The following is a 15111-nucleotide window of genomic DNA, read 5'->3' as shown; positions in this document are numbered from 1 at the left end:
ACCAGCAGTTTTGAACACTTGCTCCATTCCAACTCTTGTTTTCTTTTTTTCTTTCTTTTACCTTCACTATACCCTTTAATATTCATAGCAACTCTGTCAGGTATTATTGTCTCCATTTTACAGATGAGGAAATTGAAGCTCAGACAAATTAAGTTAACTCATCTAATTATAAACAGCAAAGTCATGATGTGAACTGAGATCTGATTCTAAATCAAGTTTTCATTTTATTATGCCAAAGCTAAAGGACATAGGCCGCCCTAGTTCATATCTCTATATTCTCTGAAGGCTCTAAATTCCTTGATATTCACATTTAAATGAAGACTGACCAGAGAAATATCCTGAAGTCTACAGTCTGTCTTGGGTTCTAGAATTCTAAGAGATTTCCAGGATGTGAGGCCTCCCTGAGGGTTCTTACTGCTTCTTAGAGCCCAGAGTCAACCAGGCCTCAAGAGATGGCCCAGAAATACAATAGAGATTATTTTTTCCTTTCATGAATGGAAGAGAAAACCCCTATAGGCCTAAAACACAGATAAATATGAAAAACAGGTGCTCAAGTTTCTGTTACTCTAGAGATCATTGTCATTCTGAGTAATAAAAGGGTTTGTGGGTAAAATGATAGAGAGAATGGCCACAAGATGGGGCAATAGAACTGAGATTCGTATATTGAGCCTGGACCTTCAAAGGGAGCTATACTCTCTGAAAACAGGTGGACTAGAAAAAATTCTACCCACAGAGAGAGGCAACAAGGAACCTTCTCTATCTCCAGCAGAACTTTAAGGGAGGAAAAAATTCTCCCCTGATAATTTGTACCCACTGGCCTGCCCTCATGTGGGTTTGAGATATGGGTTTATACTACCTGCAAGGGCAAGTATATTCCAAGCAAAGTTATCATAAAAATTGGTTCTAAGATTGTCATGGCCCCTGAGATCCCAGCTGAAAAAAAACAGAAAGCCTCTTTGTAAAGACTATATCCTCAACTCAGGCCACACAGCGTTACCACAGATAACAGTTTGCAACCATAAATCACAAAACCTGAAAGAATATGTCACCATGGCCAAAAATTAGCAGACACGACAAATATGAACTTCACATGATAGAATTAACAAGACAGCAGGTTTTAAATTATTTTTTTTTAATTTCAGAAGGATTTCAAATTATGCAAAAAGAACAAGATACTGAAAAAGAAAAAGAAGAACTGTGCAGGAAAAAGACACACAAAAGGGAAAATTTTCAACTTCTATCATTCTCAATGAGAAATGTATGACCTCAATGAGAAATCGGCCTGGGCTGGAACTGCAGTTGTCAGAGAAAGTAGGGAAACTCACAGTTAATCATGTTGTTCCATAAAGCATTTTGTGCAGGTCAAGATGGCAGAGTAGAAAATCGTCCAAAGAATGATAAGGTTATGACAAAAGTGCTTGGAATCATCATTGGAATGTTTTCATTACTTATAATACTTTTATTTTGTACATGCAGCATGAAGATCACCATAAAAAGGGTAAGATGCAACACCCCCCAATAAAGCATTTTGTAATTTAAATATCAAAGCAGGGAATACTCAAAATGTCCTGCTCAAAATGGTATCCAGTGCCCACCCCTACCATGACATAGAGAGATTTATACCTGTCCCCTGTTGTAACATGGTAAAAACCTGGACAACAGTTAAATGACTGGTGATGGCATTTTTGAGAGTATAGAGGGATCACTTGATGAAAAACTGTGAAATCTCTTGCTCTGCAAAATCTCTTTATCATAGTTTAATATTTCAGCTTCATATTGATATTTTACAGTGTTTCACAACAAAGGCCAACATTTCAGAAATTAACCATATTAAACTCAAACCTCTGATTATCTGAGTCTTGTCTATCAAAATTATTATAGCTTTTTGCTCTGATGCCTTAAGTGAGGAATGTTTCCTTAAAAATTTATTTCTGATAACTTGTAGGAATATAAAGGTAAAAATACAAGGTGCAGAGGTACCATCAATTTCTACCAAATAAGAATTTAATTCCAGTGTTGGAGAAATATGCCTCCATGAAGGCCTGCTGTTTAGCAATCACCATAAATTTACTTATTAATAGAGATTGCCCACGACTTCTGTTGGCTAGACCTAGCAGAAGCCTGAAACCATGGGAGAGGCCCCATTATATCACGTGGATGGCTGAAAAGCATAGGGATTGCGTCAAACCATGCTCATCAAATTTAATGTTTCTGTATTAATCCATTCCTGGCTAAGGAAAAGGCAGGTTTCTCTCTCCATTTCCAGCATGGGTGAATCACTTGGCCAAACCTGACGCCAAAAGAAAGGAAAAGGGCGACTTGAAGCCGAGAAGCCCTTGTCTGACTCCACCTCTGTGTGAACAAACATCTGATTTAAACAAAAACTTGAGGAAGCAAAGATTCCATGTCAGGGACAAGTCCTCACACCTGCCATCTGCCAATTTTCTTCTATCACAGGTCAGAGACAGAGCTCCTCTGCATTTGGGACCACTATTTGCTGCTTGAGAAGAAAGCATGGAAGAAATCCTGGCCCTTGCATGAATGCCAAGTATCTTTCTTATTTAAGAAATAGTTATTCATCTAAATGAAAGCTATATAAAGGGCAAGAAGTTTCTATTCTCTTAGAAAGTAAGAATTTATCCATAACACAAAGGTCTCCTTTGTTATAAACTTGGAGTTGATGTATCTACAGAGGGAGCAAACACTTGAAAGCAAAAGCAACATTGCCAAATTAACTATAGCAGTATCAGAGATTTACTTTGTGGTTGGCATAAAAAGTAGAAAGTGATGGGTGAATAGTTCCCCTGTTCAGAAGCCTATGGCTTGGAAGAGGAGACTTCGGTGCTGCCATGTCCCTAAATGACAAGTTACCAAAGCTTCTTAGCAACTAGGTGAGCTCTTACATAATCATCATCCCAGGTTAGTTTAAGTCTTCCTTGTATTATTGTACCTACCGTTGTCTTAAAACATCCAACCACAAGAGCTTGGCAGATAACTTTTTTTTTTTCCTTCCAGTAAGTTAATCAAGTATTACTGAGTGCTGACGGTGTGCTTAGAACTGTGTGTTAAATTCTAAGGGGAGAAAAGATATTCAAGTCATAGACCCTCTCCTCATGAAGTATTTGGTTCATGTAAGAACACAATTGTGTTTTTGATACCTTGTCCCATTGTGTGGGTTTTCCTGCCCAGCTAGCTTTGAGGCGCTCAATGGCTCATCCAAGAACAGCTAGAACTCCTTTATTGGCACCTTGGCCCTACCCACCACCCTTAGCTTATCCAGACAGAAATGCAGAATATTTGGAAGTCTAAGGGAGTGGTTCTCTGGGTGTGACCCTGGACCAGCAGCACCAGCACCACTGGGAAACTAAATAGAAATGCAAAATTTCAGGCTCCACCCAGGGCTACAAAATCAGAAGCTCTAGGACTGAGTCTCAGCAATTTGTATTTTAACAAGTTCTTCAGGCAATGGTGATGTATGCTCAAATTTGAGAAGCACTGGTCTAAAGGATCTACTTTTTAAAGCTCTTCTATTTGTTTTGTTTTTTGTTTTAACAAGTTATGACACTTTTGGCTACAAGTCACAGCAGACACTTATCAAACTAGCTTAAACAATGAGAACATTTATTGGCTCATGTAACTGGAACACTAGCATAAGGGCAGGTTCCATGGTTGACCTAATCTACCAACCCTGGCTTGGTTTCCCCAGAATTCTATTAATGCTGTCCTCATCTGAGAGTTAACTTCACCCTTAAGCTGCCAGTGAGATGGCAGCAGTAGTTCAATCTCACATGTGCACACAAAAGCCTCTAGTGGAAGAGAGAGAGGGTTCTCTTCCCCCAAAAGAGTGAGGGAAAACATTCCCAGAGGTCTTTAGCACATCTTTCCTCTTTTACAATTGGTCCAAATTGTGATACAAAGTCATTCCTGAATTACAAGCAGGAAGGATGGGATGGACCAATCAGGCCCATTCCTGCATCTGGGGGTAGAGTCAAGCCCCCACCCCCCCCCCACCCCGCCCCATGGGTACCTGCTCCATGTAGAGGGAGAGTGGAGGCCAAAAGGAAATCAGGGTTCCATTAAAGAGGAGAAGGAAGGAATGACTGATAGGTAGACAACCCCAGCCAACTTATTTTCAAGAACATGCTCTTTGGAAGGGAAATCATCTGTTCTTGACATGTTAAAGCTAAACACTCTGAGGCTGGCAAGCCAAGACCACAAACTCCAGCCTTTAACACTGAATGGCAACTAGTCTGGAGTTAAATTTATCAAACATCATAGGCAAACTTGGGAGTTGAGTCGAAAAAGAAAACTATTTACTTTTTGTTTCTCCTCCCATCATTCTCCCTCTTCTCCCACCTCTAACAATATAGTTTGCTGTTGACTAGCAGAGGTGTTTTGGCCATTTCCTCACTGATGTGAATACACATTCTAGAAAAGCAATGACATATTTCACTCACGAATAATGTATCCTGGAGCTATTTCCATGGCTTACCAGACATTAATTAGAGCAGCAACCCTAAGCCAGGAACAGTGTTAAGCCAGGGTCATACAGTGATAAATAAGGATGGGTCCTCATCTTTAGGACCCACGGTGAAATGAAAAGACAGACACGCGAACAAATGAGCACCACGCAGAGTGCAGTGGGCAATAGTAGATGGACGCCCACACTGTACATGTACTATAGGTGCCAAAGAGATGAACTCCATCTGAAATATGAGAGATGGAGGTGATACTCCAGGAATATTTTGAAAGATAAATGGGGGAGATGTAAGTTTCTGGACAAGCCTTAAGTCACCACAGACAATGCAGCATAGACAACAAAGTATTTCATCTGTATAACGAAGTAGGAGACCTGTCCCAGGGCAGGATGCTCCACTTCAGAGTGGGGGCTCAGGAGCTGTATATCTTTTGAGATATGTTGAAAGTAACTTGCTACTAGTAATAAAGTATTAGAATATGCAAATAATTTATTGCTTAATAAATGAGAGCATGTTCAAGATTATCATTATAATCCTGTTACCATCATTTGCATTCTCGTGCTTTCAGGGGTAGAGAAGAAAAGGGGTGGAGGTATATTTGGTCTGCTGGGGATAGAACATATATATCCCTGGGTTTCCCATGATTGTATATATTGGGTATGAACAGGATCTTTTCTGAGTGTCTGGTGGGAAAAGGTGAGGACAGCGGCTCTAGGTTAATGCTGTTACTATTTAATTCCTGAAGTCAACTCATAACTTGTGGTAATCAAGGTCACTGGGAAGAAAAGGTGGCCCTGACTTGCACCAGGATCCACCCTATGATGAATGACGCTATTTAACAGACATTTAATTTTTTTATATGTATAATTTGTTTTGCCCCACACTTTTCAGAGACCAGGGTCTTTTCCCTACTTTTCCTTTAGTTTCTAAGAATGGCAAATAGAGAGTTTTTAATATACTGTAAAAATAAGTCTGTACCTACAGGTCAGGAACTACTGCTCTAACTAAATAACAGAACGCAAATTAAGAAAAGTACATATTTCAGTTGACTAGGACAGGATGCTCAACCTCATCCCATAGAAACAGAAGACCAGAGGCCATATCATACTCTATTCCATTCTATGGTCCCAGCTTTGGACATTTATCTCTCTAGTGTTATAACACACACTTGCCAGACTCCTTCCAAATCCTAAACTGGTGAAAATTTGAAACATTGCCTCAAGCAAGCAGAGAATATATGGATGACACTCAATACATCATAAATTCTCAGTAAATTTTATTGATGATAATAGAAAATGACCTTGCAAGAAGAGAATCAGAAAAACTCCTGAAAGACTACTATCAAATGTAGGCTTTCAATTTCAACTATTGCTTAAATCTCACCTTAATGAATGTTATAGTACCAATTGTCAATTTCACACTTGAAAGAGCAGAATTCATACACCTGTATTGTATAATCATTTAACATAACTCTGTATATGAGAGTACCTGATAGTTTTTATTGATTTTAAATATGCAGTAATTGAAGCTTGGGGTGCCTTGTTGAAAGTAGATATTTTTTTACATGATTTCTTTTCTGCTCAAAAAATTATTTTTTCTTTTCCATCTAATTTTCACACCTCATATTATTTGCATTTTAATAAATTATTTCTATTTCTTTTTTAAATTACATAAAGAATTATGTGATGAAGGTTTGTAATATTTCTTTTTTTCCAGATTTATATTTCATATATCAACTTTGCTAGTGAGAGTTGAAACAAATAATTTTAAATACATGACAAATCTCAAATGTTGATAAATGTATCTATTTCTTTAGAGAAGGCATTTTATCTCTTTTTTTAATCATTATTGGTCACATCCAGAAATAATAATAGTCAAGATGACTAGAAACTGTATTTGTCATTCGATCTCTCTCTGCTACAATTTTTCTTTTTAGTTTTTAAAATTTTAACTTTAACTTTTCATTTTGATTTACAAAAGAATTGCAGAATAGTACAAGGAATACCAGTAAACTCTTTACTTAGCATCCTCAAATGTTAACGTCTTATATAATCACAGTACAATGATCAAAACCAGGAAATAAACACTGATGTAATATTAACTAATCTATAAACCTGATTCAAATTTTGCGATTTTTCTCACTAATGTTCTTTTTCCCATTTAGGGTCCAATTCAGGACCATGCACACACTTATTTGTCTTGTCTCTTTAGTCTCCTCCAACCTGGGACAGTTCTTCAGTCTTATCTTTCATGACCACGACAATTTTGAAGAGTATTGGCTCATTATTCTGTAGACTATCCCTCAACTTGGGTTTGATGTTTGCTCATTATTAAATTCGGGTTAGGCATTTTGGGCAAGAATATCACAGAAGTGATATACCTTTCTTAGTGTATCATAGCAGGAGATCTATGATATTAATATTTCTAATTACTGATGATGTTAATTTTGATCACTTGGTTAAGAGATGTCCGCTAGGTTTCTCCACTATAATGTTACTATTTTGTGGAGAGATATTATGCAAATACTTCTGCCAACTAGTTTTAACATTCAATAATGATTCTTGCCTGTAATAATTATTATTATAATATTTGATAAGTCATAGTTTTTCTATTTCTATCATTTATTCTACATTTAATTAGAATTACACTATAAGAGCTTTCCCTTCTCAACATTTATTTATTAATTTTTTTTTTGTTTTACTTATTTATTGCCACAGTATTTTAAAAGATTTCACCCATTAACAGTGTGTACCTTTAAAAATAAGGGCATTTTCTACATAACCACAATGCCATCCCCACACTCAATGAACCTAACAATTCTTCAATATCAAATAATTCCAAGTTCCTTTTCCAACTTCCCTAGTTGTCCTCAGAATACCTTTCAAGGCTGATTCATTCAAATCAGGATCCAGTGAGAGGGCTTCTTATATCATTCAATTGTTAGGTTTTTTCACTTCTTTTTTTTTTTAATCTAGAAGTGTTTTTCTTTTTTTTAATAATATTTTTTTATTTTTCAGTTATAGTTGGCATACAATACTATATCAGTTTCAGGTGTACAACATAGTGATTAGACATCTAAATAACTCACAAAGTGATTACCCCAATACATCTAGTGCCCCTCTGACACCGTACATAGTTATTAAAATATTATTGACTATATTCCTTATGCTACACTTTATATCTCCATGACTATTTTATAACTACCAATTTGTACTTCTTAATCCCTTCTCCCTTTTTAATCAATCCCCCATAAGCCCTCTTCCATCTGGTAATCCTCAAAATGTTTTCTGTATCTATGAGTTTGTATCTGTTTGTTTGTTCGTTTGTTTGCTTGTTTTGTTCTTTAGATTCCACATGTATGTGAAATCACATGGCATTTGTCTTTCTTTGACTTATGCCACTCAGCACAATACTTGCTAGGTCCATCGTGAAATATCTTTTTCCATCTTTTTACTTTCTGTGTGTGTCTTTGGACCTGAAGTGAGTCTCTTGTAGGAAGCCTATGTAAAGGTCTTATTTTCTTATCCACTCAGCCACCCTATCTTTTGACTGAAGCATTTAATTCTTTTTCATTTGAAACACTTGTTGATAGATATGTAGTTATTGCCATTCTTTATTCATATTTTTGATGCATAAGTTTTTCTTCTTCTTAAAGAAGTCCCTCCAACATTTCCTGTAATACAGGCTTGGTAGTGATGAACTCCTTTAGCTTCTTCTTGTCAGAGAAACTCTTTAGCTGTCCTCCGATTCTAAATGATAGCTTTGCTGGGTAGAGTAATCTTGGTTGTAGGTCCTGGGTTTTCATCACTTTGAATATTTTGTGCCAAACCTTCCTGGCCTATAAATTTTCTGTTGAGAAATCAGCTGACAGTCTTATGGAAGCTCTTTTCTTGCTTTTCTCTTGCTGCTTTTAAGATTCTCTCTTTGTTTTTAACCTTTGGCATTTTAATCATGATGTGTCTTTGTGTGGGCCTTTTTGGGTTCATCTTGTTTGGGACTCTCTGAACTTCCTAGGGAAATTTTCCATCATTTCTTCAAATAGGTTTCCAATTTCTTGCTCTCTCCCTTTTCCTTTTGGTGCCACTATTATGCAAATGTTGGTATGCTTGATATTGTCCCAGAGGCTCCTTAATATTATCTTCATTTTTTTGGATTCTTTTTTCTTGTTGCTATTCTAATTGGATGTCTTCAGCTATCCCATCCTATATATCACTGATTTGATCCTCCACTTCATCCACTCTATTAATTCCCTCTAATATACTCTTCATTTCAGTTATGGTATTCTTCATTTCTGACTAGTTCCCTTTTATGCTTTCCATCTCCATTTTTATGTTTTCTATCTCTTTGTTAAAGTTCTCACTGAGTTCATCTACTCTTTCCCTAAATTCATTGAGCATCCTTATAACCAGTGTTTAGAAATCCACATCTAGTAGATCGCTTATCTCCATTTTATTGAGTTATTTTTCTGGAGTTTTGTTCTGCTCTTTCATGTGGGACATGCTTCTTCTTTATCTCCCCAGTTTGGCTGCCTCTTTATTTCTGTTTCTATTTCTTAGGTCAGGCTTCTAAGTATCCTGGTCTTAGTAGAGTGGCTTTATGTAGTAGGTATGCTGTGGGGCCCTGTGGCACAGATTTGGGAGGAGACCAGCTGCAGGCCAAGTTCTGCCACAGTCTGTGCATCTCTGGGGCCACCTGGTAAGAGTCACCAAGCAATCCACATATGGCTGCCACCTGTCTTGGGCTTATAGGTGTTTTGAGATTCCGAGTCAGAAACTGAGGCCAGCTGCCACTGGTGCAGGGTTTGAGGCTGCTCAGCAAGAGATACAGTGCATGCTGAGGCTAGATACTGCTTCTTTAAGTTTTGTAAGCCTTTGAGATTTTTGGAAAGTTTGCAGCAGAAGCCAAGACAGCTCATTTGTATGAAGTAAACCACTGGAAGCGTCTTGGGTGGGCCCAGAAGTTGGGAGAAGCAGAGTCTCAGAGAATCACCTGGGTGGAGTGACCTGTGTTATCCAGGTTGATGGCGACTTAGCAACAGCAGCACTTGTGTCCGCAGGCTAGGAGGAGGTAGGGCTCAACAAAGGAACAATGAATACTACCAACATTTCTGTACAGGAGAAAGCCACCCCTCCAGCCATCGCCCTGAAGCCTGACAACTCAGCACCTTCCCATATGTCCTTGGCTCCCCTCGAACAGCTGCTCCAGTGGTGGAGCTCAGAATGAGTGACTCTGTCAGCAAGTAAGGCTGGGTTTTAAGAGCAGTGTGACTCTACGTGCTGGTTGCTCTGTAGTTTCATGATAATTTTGGTGTGGTCGCAAGAGGAGGCATGCATAGCCTCTACCTTCTACACCATCTTGTAATTATTAAATTTAATACTATGAACTCTTGGATATTTATTTTATTCAATCAATTATCCATTATTATCATTAATCGTTTCATTGTTCAAATTGTTTTCAATTTGGCTAGTAGTAGCTCCTTCAAGTTGGCTCCTATATTCTCTTGAACATGTCTCAATTATTTCTTCAGCACATCATTACTTTTTGACATAATAACATGCTCCAGGCTCTTCTTATACTTTCTCTGTCTCAGCCCTGGAATCATCCATTTCTCTGAGGAACTAAAGTTCCTTTTATTTGAGGAAGATATTTAGAAACCAAGATCTGAGCTAGTAGTACTCATGGCTACGGGTTTTTACTGCTAGGCCTTTTGCAGGTACAGAACTAGGAAATATATGTATGCATATTAAGTCATGCATACACAAACAACTATATCGAATTCTATATATCTTTGTTTACATATTAAAACCATTAGTTCATATTGATACTTCCAATTCCAATCTACCACAGGGATCATTCTAGCCTTCCCTCTTTCCTTATTTGTACTTCCTTTCTCTGACAGTGAGAGAGTTGGCTTTTATTCTCTACACTGCATTTACTTATTTGCTCTAGAATACACATAAAATCATTTCAAAATTGCTAATCCACACCCGTGTGAAAAAATAAGCTTTTAACCAGAGAACATTATTTTATGTGCAGTCCTTATAATATATAGTCAAACACTGTTTTCCAAAGTTGCTTAGGTTAACTCTTTCCTTCTCCATCCCATTCACTGTGGTTATGCTATTCAGGTGTAATAGCTAGTTTCAGTTGTTACTATTTGTATTCTATGTTGGATTTCCCCATATCCTAGATGGATTTTTGAGTTAGTGAAACATTAACATGGTTCTAAAATACAGCATTATATGAAAGGCATTTAGAGAAGAGTTACTCCCTCTTTATCTCTTCTATTCTATTTCCATTCTCTCTCCGACCACATACACTTTTTTCCCTCCCACACACTCTATATAACCATCTTATTTGTTTCTGGTTTGTTTATCTTTTTTCACAAATAAATATTTTCTTAATTACCTGTGTTTCTTATATGAAAGGTACCCTGCTATTGATAGTCATTTACAATTTGCCTTTTTTACTTACTATATCAAGGAAATCATTCTATATCAGCTCGAGATTATAATTTATTTTTAAGTCTTTGGTTTATTGATAAAATGTTCTTCAGAAACATGGAGGAAATTATATGACAGGTTGTTCAAATCTAGAATAGTTAAACTAATATTTCCTAGAGGAAAATGTTTCTTAAAACATCGATTGGTCTATGGCCATGCCACCCTGAACATGCTCGATCCCTTCTGATCTCAAAAGCTAAGCAGGTTTTGGCCCAGTTAGTACTTGTATGGGAGACCACCTAGGAAGACCGGGTGCTGTAGGTGTAAAAAACAAACAAACAAACAAAAACACCAATTGCACAGATAAGCATGCCTAAAGCTGGCAGGATTCCTTCTTTTCTTGCATAAAACAGTTTCTCTCTCATCTATAACAAAGCATCTCACCTAGAAAAATATTCCACATAGATATTAAATTACATTATCATTTCTGGTATGTCTCTTTTTGAGCTATATTTTAACTATCTGGTAAATTAATGAAGTATTAATGAATATTTATTGAGCACCTTCTGAATCCCAGTAACTATAGACTAAAACACTCTGCAGCTAACAAGATAAGAAGTGCAGTAAAACAGAACTAAGGAAAAGACTATAAAGCAAGGCTATATGCCAGGAAAGTGATATAAAAAGTGCCCCGGGAATTCAAATAGAGAGAGTACTCCCCAAAAGAATGGTTAGGGACACCAGAAAATTTGCATTTGTTATGAATATTACTTAACCAATGGTTCTGGATTTTGATTTGTTTTTAAACTAATGAAATATTATAGGCCAGAAAAATAAGCTAAAAGCAGTGAGCACTCATTTGTGGTAGAATGTAACATAACAGATAATTCTGAACTCCAAACTTTACTCCAACAACTCAGTGGACCCTGATTCTGATCTTGTTAATACATAATTTAATCATCAATGGAAAACAATGAAATATAACCACAAGAACCAACAGGCTGGAAAGAAAAAAAGAAACTTTAATATGCTAGAAACAGAATGAAGACTATATATGACAATTAAACTTCCACATAGTCAGCTTTTTCCATGGTCTAATGGTCATAAACGTAGATAATGCAGTGTTAACAGTCAGTTATTCTGAATTCCTCAGTTCACACCCTAGTTTTACATCTTAAAATTATATTTCTATGCCAGTATTCCTCAACGTTTTTTCATTATCAACCCCTTCAGATGCTGTTTTAGACATATTATTTTTGTAATTGCTCCTCATAAAATTTTACCACCATAGATATATTATACATGTACTATATGTATTCTTTATTAATGTAGGATTTTTTTACCCTCCAAGAATGAATTTTCACCCCCTGGTGGGGGATGACAGTGCCCCTGTTCAGAATGTAGCTCTAGATATCCTCCATAATGCCATTTTCCTTTTAAAAGTCTTCCATCTCCAAAATGAAAATGCATAGATTTTATGCAGTAATAAGACTCCACAGCAGTTGCAAGTGGCTACCTAGTAGAGTTAGCTATCTTTGACAGTCCTGAACCTCATGCTCGACTATTAAGAAAAACCATCTTCACTGATGATGAAACTGCAATTGCACTTTCCAGGAGTAGTAAACATCGAATGTTATAGCTTTGAATCACATTTAGCTATGTTACTCATGGTCTTACAATCAGAGAAAAGTTCACAAATAAGTTAATTAAGTAACCTTTTTAATAAAAGGCAAAAACCTGTCAGAGATTGTAAAATGGGATCTAAAGAAAGTAATCTGAGAATAAATGACTCAGTTTTCAAAAGGAGGCAGACATGCAGGGTTTTTTAATTCTATAAAATGGAAAGATTGGAAGATTTCCCTTTAGTCATGCTGAGTATAGAAGATGCTATAGAATTCAAATGTTTTGAGTCATTTCCAAATAAAGTTGAGGAACAACATTGAGTCTTTCCTTTCCTAAGCCCCAATCACCCTAGAAACAAATGCTGGGGAAGAACTGGCATGATAGGCTTCTGTGAAATTAAAATAACAGAATTGGAACAGAGGGAAACAATATACATAGAGTGCCAAGAATTTCATTAAGTTAATATATTTATTTCTCAAAACTATACTGTGAAGTGATATTTCACATCATTTTCAGAGGCAAATATGGCCTAGCAAGATGATTTAACTCCCTCAGGATGACACAGCTGCTACATAATGGAACATGGATTTCAATTCTGGTCTAACTTCAGAATGAATGTCCTTGTTCCATTATGGGTCCAGGATCTTGATATATTCACCTACCGCCCTTCTTAAATTTTTGATGCCACTGCCATGTCTTCCTATATTTTTCTCACTCGTTTTCCCTTGATGCATTAATACACAAAACCTGCATGTCTTCATATTCCCTTAATCACCTCTTTTTTACTTTCTCTTGGTTAGCGTCCTACTGGCACTGGTCTACAGAATACTTGAAGGTGCAGGTCTCTTTTAAAACTCTTCTGGAGGAGTCTGCAAAGACACCTGCCTGCTGAATGACCTATTCCTCACTGGTCAGTGCTAGCAAGTACAATAATGCTTTGTATCACATATCTTGGCAGCTTATCAATTCCTTCTTTCATGAATAAGTTCAACTTATCAATTCCTGCTTTCATGTATTGTGCCTTTGGTGTTGTATCCAAAAAGTCATCACCGTACCCAAGGTTATCTACATTTTCTCCTATATAGGAGTTTTATAGATTTGTACTTTACATTTAGATTTATGATCCATTTTGAGTTAGTTTTTGTAAAAAGTGTAAGGTCTGTGTCTAGATTTATTTTTCGCATGTGAATGTCCAGTTGTTTCAGCACCATTTGTTGAAAAGACTGTCTTCACGCCATCGTATTATATTTGCTCCTTTGTCAAAGATCAGCTAACTACACTTGTGTGGTTCTATTTCTGGACTCTCTATTCTATTCCACTGGCTTATTTGTTTATTCTTTTACCAATACACAGTGTCTGATTACTGAAGCTTTCTAACAGTTTTTGAAGTCGAGTAGTGTCTGTCCTCAAACTTTGTTCTTCTCCTTCAGTATTGTTTTCGGTCTTTTGCCTCTACATATAAACTTCAGAATCAGTTTGTCAATAACCTGCACAATCACTGGCTGGGATTTTAATTGGGATTATGTTGAATCTACAGATCAAGTTGGAAAGGAATGGCATCTTGACAATATTAGGTCCTCCTAGCCATGAACATGAAATACCTCTCCATTAATTCTTCTTTGGTTTCTTTCATCACAGTTTTGTGATTTTCCACCTACAGATCTTACACATATTTTGCTAAATTTGCATGTAAGTATTTCATTTGTGGGATGTTTAATGTAAATAGTATTGTGTTTCTAATTTCAAATTCCACTTGTTAATTGCTATTATATAGGAAAGTTATTGGCTTTTGCATATTAACTTTGTATCCTGCAACCTTGCTATAATCACTTATTCAATCCAAGAATCTATTTCAGATTTTCTACACAGATAACCATGTCATCCATAAACAAAGACAGTTCTATTTCTTCCTTTCCAATCAACACATGTCTTATATTCTATTCTTGTCTTATTGCATTAGCTAGGACTTCCAGTAGAGTGCTGAAAAGGAGTGGTGGGAAGGGACATCATTGCCTTGTTTCTTAGCCGGAAAGCTTCTAGTTCATCACCATTAAGTATGTTGTGGGTGTAGGTTTTTTGCAGATGTTCTTTATCAAATTGTGGAAGTTACCATCTATTCCTAGTTTGCTGAGAGTTTTTACTGTGAATGAGTGTTGGATTTTGTCAAATATATTTTCTGCATTTACTGATATGATCATGTGATCATGTGATTTTTCTTCTTTAGCCTGTTAATGTGACGGATTACATTAATTGATCTTCTAATGTTGAACCAGCTTTGCATACCTGAGAAAAATCCCATTTGGTCATGGTGTATAATTCTTTTTATACATCATTAAATTAGATTTGCTAATATTTTGTTATTACATGAAATTTTGATACAGAAGTGTCCTTTTCTACTCTAAAAGTATGATAACTACATTAAAAAACAATGGACAGCTTACCTGCCAAGCTCCTGGAAGAGTTATTTGGGAATGCCAAATAACTCAGCAGCTTTCTACAAGGAGATTAACCCTCCCCGCCTGCCACCAGGATGGGACTGACCAAGTGCTCTAAAGTCTCCGGTGAAT

The 15111-nt window shown here is 36.7% G+C and overlaps 1 protein-coding gene and 1 pseudogene across 1 annotated transcript in view; one reads left to right on the top strand and one right to left on the bottom strand.

The window, feature by feature from the left end:
- AKAP6 (A-kinase anchoring protein 6) overlaps window positions 1-15111 on the bottom strand; it is a 520891-nt gene that overhangs the window by 363684 nt on the left and 142096 nt on the right. The window lies entirely within an intron of this gene.
- LOC120608667 (uncharacterized) lies at window positions 11127-11245 on the top strand (annotated as a pseudogene).

This window comes from Pteropus medius, unplaced genomic scaffold, assembly GCF_902729225.1.
Source record: "Pteropus medius unplaced genomic scaffold, Ma_sr-lr_union100, whole genome shotgun sequence".
NCBI classification, from domain to species: domain Eukaryota; kingdom Metazoa; phylum Chordata; class Mammalia; order Chiroptera; family Pteropodidae; genus Pteropus; species Pteropus medius.
The sequence above is the reverse complement of the archived record's forward strand: the minus strand, read 5'-3'. Positions and strand labels throughout refer to the sequence as shown.